Below are 9,159 nucleotides of genomic sequence, written 5' to 3' on the forward strand. Positions count from 1 at the left end.
GTTGAGAATATTGGTAGATAACTGGAAACTATAAAAAAGAACCAAATGGGAATTCTAGGAGTAAAAATATAACAACTATAAGATCTCAGTGGTTGGGCTTGATAACTGTCTAGACACCAATGAAAAGAGAACTCATGAAGTTGAGTATAACTTTGAGGAAAATATTAAGAATGAAGCAAGAGACAAGAGGAAAGAAACTACATAGAGAGGGGAAGAAATAGAGAAGCTACAGTGAAACAGTCTAAACATGTAACTGGAGTCCCAGAAGGTTAGAGGAGAAAGTGGAACAGAAGCAAGAAGACATAATAGCGGAGAACTTTTTCAAAATCAATGAAACATTTTAAGCTACAAGAATCCCTAAAAATTCCAAACAGGAGACAAAAGGAAATCCACACATAGAGAAACATCATAATAAACAGCTAAAACTCTTAAACAAGCAGAAAAATCTGGAAAGCAGTCAGTGGAAACAATGCAGATCACCTTCAAAGATAGTAAAAAAAAAAAAAAGTTTAGTTGTTCTAATCATTGATCTTTCAAGAAAAACTATAGAAATTAAAGGTAATGTAATTATACGTTTAAAATGCTGAAAGAAAGTAACTGCCAATCAAGAATTCTATACCTGGAAAAATATTCCTCAAAAAATAAAGATATTATGAAGACATTTTCAGACAAACAAAACTGAGACAATTAGCTACCAGAAGATCCTCAAAAGGAATCCTAAATGAAAATGATCCCAGGTAGAAAATCAAAGATGCAGGAAAAATGAAGTACAGTGGAGAAGACAAATACATAGGTCAGCCTAAATTGATCTTGACTATGTAAAACAAAAATACTTTTCCTGTGTTTGAAAGATACATAAAATTAAAAGTAAAAAGGTGAGAAAATGGAGTCAGAGTGCTCTAAAATCCTTATATTGACCAGGAAGAGAGTAAAAAATACCATTTAACATTACACTTTGATGATTCAAGAATTGATGCATAGGACAACAGCCTCTGAGTCTGAGAAGTAAGGAGAGATGAGAGGGTGCAACACACTCCAGTTATCTTCCAAACAGGGCACCCCCTGTTTCTGGCCAGGAAGTCTCATCACCATCAGGATATCACTCCTCTTAATTTACACATTTATTGTGATCCAAATGAATACTAAGAAACTTTTTTCCCTTGGAGCTAGACAAGTTGGTATTCAAGTTCATGGAAAGATGGACATAGAAGACTAACTAGGGAAAATACTGAAAAGCAAGAACTGAGATAGAACTATGCTACCAGTTATTAAAACATACTACAAATGCTCTATAAGTAAGATGCTGCGGTATTGGCATATGAATAGACAAATAGATTATTGAAATGGAACAGAAATTTAAGAAACAGATCCAAGCACATATGGGAATCATGCATATAACATTAGTGGCATCTCAAATCACTAGGAAAAATAATTACTTTTTATTGAATGGTGTGGGAAAAGGAGATAGACATTTGAAAAAAAAAAAAGATCATATCTTTCTTTTACACCATATGAGAATAAACTTGAAGTAGATCAGGTATCTAAATATACACAATTAAACTATAAGTACTAAAAGAAAACATGGGGAAGTCCTCTATAACCTGAGTGTAGGGATGGCTTTCAAGCGCTGACTCAAAATCCAGATGCAACAAAGGAAAAGATAAATAAGTAGGACTGCAAAAAAAAAAAAAATTTTTTTTCAAAAACCCACTTTATAATGGCAAAAAATATCACAAGTTAAAAGACAAACGACAAGTTGGGAGAAAATCTTTGTAACATCTATCACAGATGGGTTGATATCCCTAATATATAATTTTTTTTTAGCTGGGTGGGGTGGGCAGAGACCAACAATCTGATAGTAAAATGACAAAACCCATGAGCAACCAATTTGTAAAAATATATTAAAATGACCCTTAAATTTATGAAAATGTGCTCAACTTCACTCACAAATAAGTACAAATTTAAACTAAATTAAGATATCACATTTCATCCAGAATACTGGCAAAAATTCAAAAGCTTGATAATACACCTAGTTGGTGAGGTTGCAAGAAAATAAAGAGCCTCACACATTTGTGAGTGGGGATGAAAATGGATACAATCTCCATGGAGGGAAATTGGAAATATCTAACACAACTACATAGTCACTAAGCCTTGGGCTCAGCAATCCCATCTCTAGAAATTTACCCTGAAAATACCAATATGCACTGCAACAGTATGCACAAGGCTTTTCACTGTTGCATTTTTGAATAACTGCAAAATATTGTAAAGTACTTAAATGCTCAAATATAGGAGACTGGTTAAACAAACAAACAAACATGGCACAGATACACACTGGAGCATCCTGGAACTGTAAGAAAAGAATGAAGATTATCTCCATGAACTAATATGGAGTAATTTCCAGGCTATATTGTTAGCTGACAAAAGGCAAATTGCAAAAGAGTATGTACAGTACGCCATCTTTTGTGTAAGAAAGAAGGGGAAATAATGAAGCATATGCATATTTGCTCACTTTTGCCAAAAGAAACAAAGAAAGAAATCCGATTACTTACAAAGATAAGGGGGAATGGGATCAACAGGGCAAGGGAAAGACTGTCACTTCTTTGTACATGCCTTTGCATGGTTTTGGCTTTTGGAAGCATGCCAATGTTCTACATACTAAAAAGAGCAAGATTAAATCATCAGGGATGGGGCAGTTAACTAAAACTGAATGCAAACAGAAATAAATGAACCCAACTGTATTTTGAATTAATAACATAACCACATTAATGGGAAAAGAAATAAATAATCCAAAATAACTCTTGAGCACAACTCTTTGACTCTACTATACATCCTCCATCTAGGGGAATAAAAGAACTACAGATGTTCTTGGTGGTATGGGTAAAGCTATTTTAAGTACATTGTTGAACTGGATGAGTACCTAGGTTGATGTCTTTGGGAGCTAGGACTCTAAATGTGGAACAGTGAAATCTCAATATTAAATAAGGGAAAGTGAGGAGGAACTCTGTAGGGTTGGATTGGAATTGTAAATACCAATAGGAACTCCTGATTTCTTGTATGTACAGATTTCCTAGCTCCACACATTGAAAGGATTCAGAAGTAAGAATACCCCAGTAGCAATGAGTCTTAGTGAGGAATGATATTTAGAAACCAAGAGGAAACCAGGTATCTTTGGGGAAATAGCCAATTCCAAGGCTGCATCAGGAAAGGTATGAGATAGACCCAGAATATCTTTTTGTGCCAGAAAATAAGTGTTTTTTAAAAAATGAAACGAGGGGAACTTGTCACCAAAGATATAGAAACCACCATGAAAGGGGGGACCCACTGGCCAAATCAATGACATTTTGAGTATCAAAACAAAAAAGGGCATTAATGGATTATAACCTACTGAATAGGAATCATGAATTTACATAATAGATGCACAGATGGAAGGTAGATGGCCAGATGGATGAGAAGAGAATAGAGTACAACTGGTAAATGCAAGAGAGTAGTGGAGGTAAAAATTACCATTTTATAACCATCAGAGTAGATTGTGTAAGCAGAAAGAGTTAGGGGTCCCCAGAAAAAGGAAGACAAAAGCTTCTGTGATAACAAGAGAAGTCATTTTAGGACCCCCAGCTATTTCCCCTGATCTGTGTCCTCCCAGCTGGCTCTACCTGCCCTGGTAAACTTCTAATAGAACTTCCAAGGATGGGTCAGAATCACAAAGAAATGCAAAAACATCAATAATTAAGGATTTAAAGGGAAGGCAAAACCCACCAATCTCTACCAGGCCAGGAAATAGCCTAACCATATCAGAGACAATAAATCAACGGTAAAACTCCCAGGTAAAACGGTAAAACTCCCGGTAAAACCAACGGTAAAAGTAAAGATTGACCTAATGCACATCTTGAGTTGTTTTTGCAGGATTGAAACCATGCCCCATTGGGTTAATGAGGTTGAAAGCAGCAGAAAGTGTAAAGCTTGTTTTTCAGAGAACTGTTTCCTCCAATCAGCTATTGTGTCTATTCCGACCTCACTAACAAACCCACTGGCTGTCTCTGCAGAAGCCTGGACTCAGGGTCAACTGATACGGTTCCAGCCTACAAACAAGCAAGGCCCTGCATTCCTTACCTGGGATAATAAGCCCAAGACCGCATCCAGTTTATACGAGCTCTCAGAGCACGCCCATAGCCCCTTCCCCTTGGACAGTTACCTCTGCTTCTTTATAATGTTAAAATCTTGGCGCTGGGAGGAGCATAAGCTTCATTAACATAACACAGGCATGTACAGGCATGTTTTCCAAGTACCCCTGCACAACCTTGAGCCAGTTTCTACAGGCAATGTGACAAAGCCCCCCTTTCTGAATATTCATCATAAACTCTAAATAAAAGGAAGCTGCTCATTCCTGCTGGGGTGCTCACAGCTTCAGAAGTTATTCCCCATGATCTCCTTACTTGCTGCAAGTAAAGTTTCCTTTGTGTGACAATTCCACCTGGTGTAGTCTCTAACCGTAATTCACCAAGGAGTGAACTCACATTAGGTCAATTACAGTTGGATCAGGTACCAATCATCAATAGATACTAAATCAAAGGTGGAAGTTTGATGAGGAGCAGGAGGTTTTGATGGTCTCAAAATGTCCCCCCATAGATCTAGATAGAATGTCTAGGCAGGGCATTTTAGAACCCAAACTAGAACATCTGAAATTTAAATCTTAATGCATGGGCTTAACAGCAAATTGGACACAGCAAAAAAGAGTCATTAGACAATTTCAAACCCTGGCACAGAGAAAAACATTAAAACACAGAAAGTGTAGAAGTAAAAGAATGGAAAAAGATTTATCATGTAAACATTAACCAAAAAGAAAAAAAACCATGCTTGTATAATTATATTAATATCAGACAAAATAGATTTCAAAACAAAAAACATTGTGAGAGATAAAGAGGGACATTCCAGAATAATAAAATATTTCATTTCAGAATAATAAAATATTTAATTAAACTCTCAGATACAGCATTTATAAAGTTAATCATACTTAACATACCCTCAAAATGTATAAAGATCGACAGAGCTACTTAGAGAAAGACAAATCCACACTTGTATTGGAAAATTTTAACACCTTGATCTCAATATTTGATAGGCAAAAGAAACAAAAAACAGGTAAAGAAATAAATGTTTGAACAGTATGATTAGCAAACACTCTCATAAACATTTTGAAAATACTCCACCCAACAAATGAAGACAACACATTTTTCAAGTATACATGGAACATTTATTCTAATTGACTTTATGCTGGGATATAAAACAAGTCTCAACAGATATCAGTGAATTGAATCAGTATGTTCTCTGTCCATAATGCAATTGAACCTGAAATCAATAACATAGGCATAATGATAAATTCTCCATATGTTTAAAAATTTAGAAATACATTTTAAAATAGCCCATGGGTCAGATAAGAAGTCACAAAGGACATTAGGAATTTGTTTGAACTGAATGATAAAAAATATCAAAAATTTTGTGTGTAGGTATGATGTGGGAAACAAAGGCAGAAGAAAAATTACTAAATTTCCTTACTACCTACAGCCCATCGACAAGTCCTTGAAACAAGCAGAGTGACATTCCTCTAGGGACTTAACTGCCTCGATGTTGACACTTTGCTAAAGGCAAAAGGCAATCTGAGCCACCCCTCCTCACCATCCTGGATCCGGTAAACCTACTTTAACATATAAAAATTCCTTTAGAAAAAAATTCCTTTAGAAATTTTCTTTATCTCTGTCTCCTAAGATACATGTTGGCAATCATTCCCCCAAGCATATGGCCCACCGTTATACATCTGAAGGGTCTCATGACTAAAGTTTTATTAGACACTAATAAATGACCTTTTCCTAACAACAGCTAGCTCCCTCAAGGTCCTGGAAACCTTGCTTCCCAAAATTCCTTAGAGACTTACCCTATCCCTAACCCCCTCCCAACTTGAAAGTGTATAATGGGCCACTTCTCCTGACCCCATTGCAGCTTTCTGCCCACAGGGCCTGTCCCCATGCTTTAATAAAACCACCTTTTTGCACCAAAGACTTCTCAAGAATTCTTTCTTGACTGTTGGCTTCGGACCCTAACATCTTTCCTACACCAGGTAGGTAAAGAAGGATAATGTCTTTATACTATGGTAGTACAAAGTAATGAAGCAAGTATCTTTGTCAAGAAGTTAGAGAAAGAACAACACATTAGTAGCGAAGAAAGCAAAAGTAAGTGAATGATAAATATAAGAAACTAATGAAACAACAAAATACCATGGAGAAGATCAATGAAACCCCAAGTTGGTCCTTTGAAAATATTAATAACCTGATACACATCCACTGAGCATATCAAGAAGAAAAGAGGGAAGGCCCATATCCAAAGTTAGGGATGAAAAAGGCAACATTGCTAGATTAAGCTGATACTAAACATAAGAGGATATTAATGGCCTATTATTAATAACATAGCCTACGTTTAGATTAGATGGGCAATATTCTGGAAAAATGCAACTTAGCAAATGTCAAGATCTTCATAAACTTGGTATAAGGAAAGATGTCTTAGGATATTAAAAAAGTGCTAACTATGAAAGAAAATATTAATGAAGTTTACTCTACTGAAATTCAGAACTTGTCTGTTCATCAAATAACACCACCAAAAAGATAAAAATTCGGCCAGGAGTAGGAGAAAATATTTGCTATCCATATGATAGACCAAGAGCTGATACTAGGAATACAAACAGAACTTGAGCAAACCAATAAGGAAATGTCAAACAACCAAAGAGAAAAACAGGCTGAAGGCTTGAAGTAGGCACCTCGCAAATGAAGCTATCTCATGACCAACGAACACCTGAGAAGGGGTTGGACTCCATTACTGATCGAGGAATGGACAGTAAAAGCATGAGACACCACTACACTCAACCAGATTGAATACATTTTAAGTCTAGTACTACCAAGTGCTGGAATGAAGTGTAAATCCATACAACTTCGGTGGAAGATGTGGTGTCTAAATGTGGTGTCTCTCTCGATCAGATGGGGGCCCCCAAATGTGGGGTGATGATCCAGTGGAAGCCGGTGGAATGGGCGGTGAAAGAATTCACCTGAGGCAGAAAAAAAAAGAGTTTACTGAATACACCGCAGGTGGACGGCAGGCAGGAGAGCCGAGGAGAGGCGTTCTGCCAGGAGGCAGTGGGTGGGGGCTGCCTGTAAAGGGGGAAGGTGAGGAGGTAAGGCACGGTACGGAATTCTCCCTTTTTTTGGTAACTGTGCCTGGTTGCAAGAAGCCCACTGGTCAGTTGGGGACGGATATGGATATCTTGGCTATCTTGAGGTGGGTCGCCTGATGGGCCTGTCTGTATTCAGCCAGGGGTTCACTGTGGCCCTTTCTACATTCCATCGCTCAACCCTGTTTGCCTACGAGTGGCCTCTACAGAAGAGTGGTCCTTATACTCTAAAATTGAACATATACAACCCTACGACCCAACAATACCATCCCCAGATTTATACCCAACAGAAATTGATGCACGTGCGTATTAAGAGGTTTATATGAGAATATGCACAGCTGCCTTATTCACCATTTGTCCCTGGAGTTAATTTCAGGGGTCTGTGCTAGAATCTGGGAATGAGAGAGCCCTTTTAGCAGTTCGTATTTTAAAAAGGCCTCCCCCCTCCCTTTCCCCTTCGGCTCAGGTGATTGTGGGATGTGTTTACATTTCAAAGACATGATAAAATGTTTAACTGCAAGGGACAGAGAAAGAATGTAAGCTCCTTAGGATGACTTTGGTTTCCTAAGGCCGGTAATTTGCCAGCCTTTTGAGATAAATAAGGAAAGTTTGGGGGGTGGTCAAGGAATTGGTAAACTTTGGTCTCTAGAGCAGCATTTTAAGTTTTGTCAAGATTTGTAAGGACAGTTGCTTTCAATGCTTCCAAGAACTGGGTTGTAACTTAAATGACATCATAGTTTGATCACCTCTCCAGCTATACGATCTTCACTTCACTTCTTTCCCTCTGGGGACATCGTTTTAACTTAGAGGAGAAGGCCTTGAAAAATGGCCATCAGCCTCCGAATATCAGCTTCCAGTCTGGCCAACTTCTGACTACATGATGAGGACTACAGAGCTACTTAAGGGAAAAAAAAAAAAAAAGTATTGTCCGTTTTCAGCCGGGACAAAGAGTAAATATTTCTGGCAGTATTAAATACCCATCCCCTTGGTGTAAGATGCGTCCTCAAAGAAGGTGCGAAGGCTATCTTCCCAAGGTGCAGAGTTACTCCCAAAGATAGCCAAAAGGAAGAACAGACAACCTGTCTCAGGTGACAGACAAAACAAGACACGCAGGGAGGTGACAGCGATTTCTTCTCAGCCTGCAGGGTCTCCACTGCCTGGGGCTTGAAATCGCCCATATGTCATGGTGGCACATTCTGGGGAGACTTACTCTGAACTCTTTTGTCTTGCCTTAGACAGCCTTAGACATTTTAAAGAAATTTCACAATCCAGAAGATAAGTTGGATTTTTAATGTGCTACTTTGCTAAGGGTATAGAGAAAGGGGGAGGGGTGGGAAGTGCAGGGCGGGTGGGGAATGACAGAAGGGGATGAGAAGCTTAGGGCGAGAGAGGGCAGGTGGGGCCGGAGGATGGGGGTGGTCTGTGAAGTTCCAACGATTTCTCTCATTTTGAAAGCCTCTTGAAAGATCGGAAGTCGCTTTTGAAAGTTTCGAGTTGACTGCTTGAAGGGTTGAAACTGGTTTTGGAGGCCTCCAGATGCCATTGAAAACGAGCTTTGCGTTTAGTTTTATAATCTTTTTTCCCCACCCACCTGTGCGGGCAAGTAAACTAGTTTGCGGATATCAAAGTGTCCCATCTTAACCAATGAGGTTTTAAAAATCATCCCGGGTAATTTGGGCCCAACGGGGCAAGAATTTACAAGAGGGAGGTCCATATATATTTTTAAAACATAAGTCCAAGCTGGGGTTCCCGAAGGAGTCTGAGCCTTTATGGCTATTCCAGAGGAAATATTTCCCTATGATTTGGGAAGATTTTAAATTGAAAGAAAATGTGGCCACCTGAAAATAAGTTGAGCGCTCACCAGTAAATATCCTTAAACTCGAATCCCGACGCCCGGACAGCAAATTCCCTCAAACCTGAATCCGGAGGGCAAATTCCTCCCCTCCAAA

This window comes from Mirounga angustirostris, unplaced genomic scaffold (assembly GCF_029215605.1).
Source record: "Mirounga angustirostris isolate CCGP_5_RB_7025 unplaced genomic scaffold, mMirAng1.0.hap1 SCAF_13, whole genome shotgun sequence".
NCBI lineage: Eukaryota > Metazoa > Chordata > Mammalia > Carnivora > Phocidae > Mirounga > Mirounga angustirostris.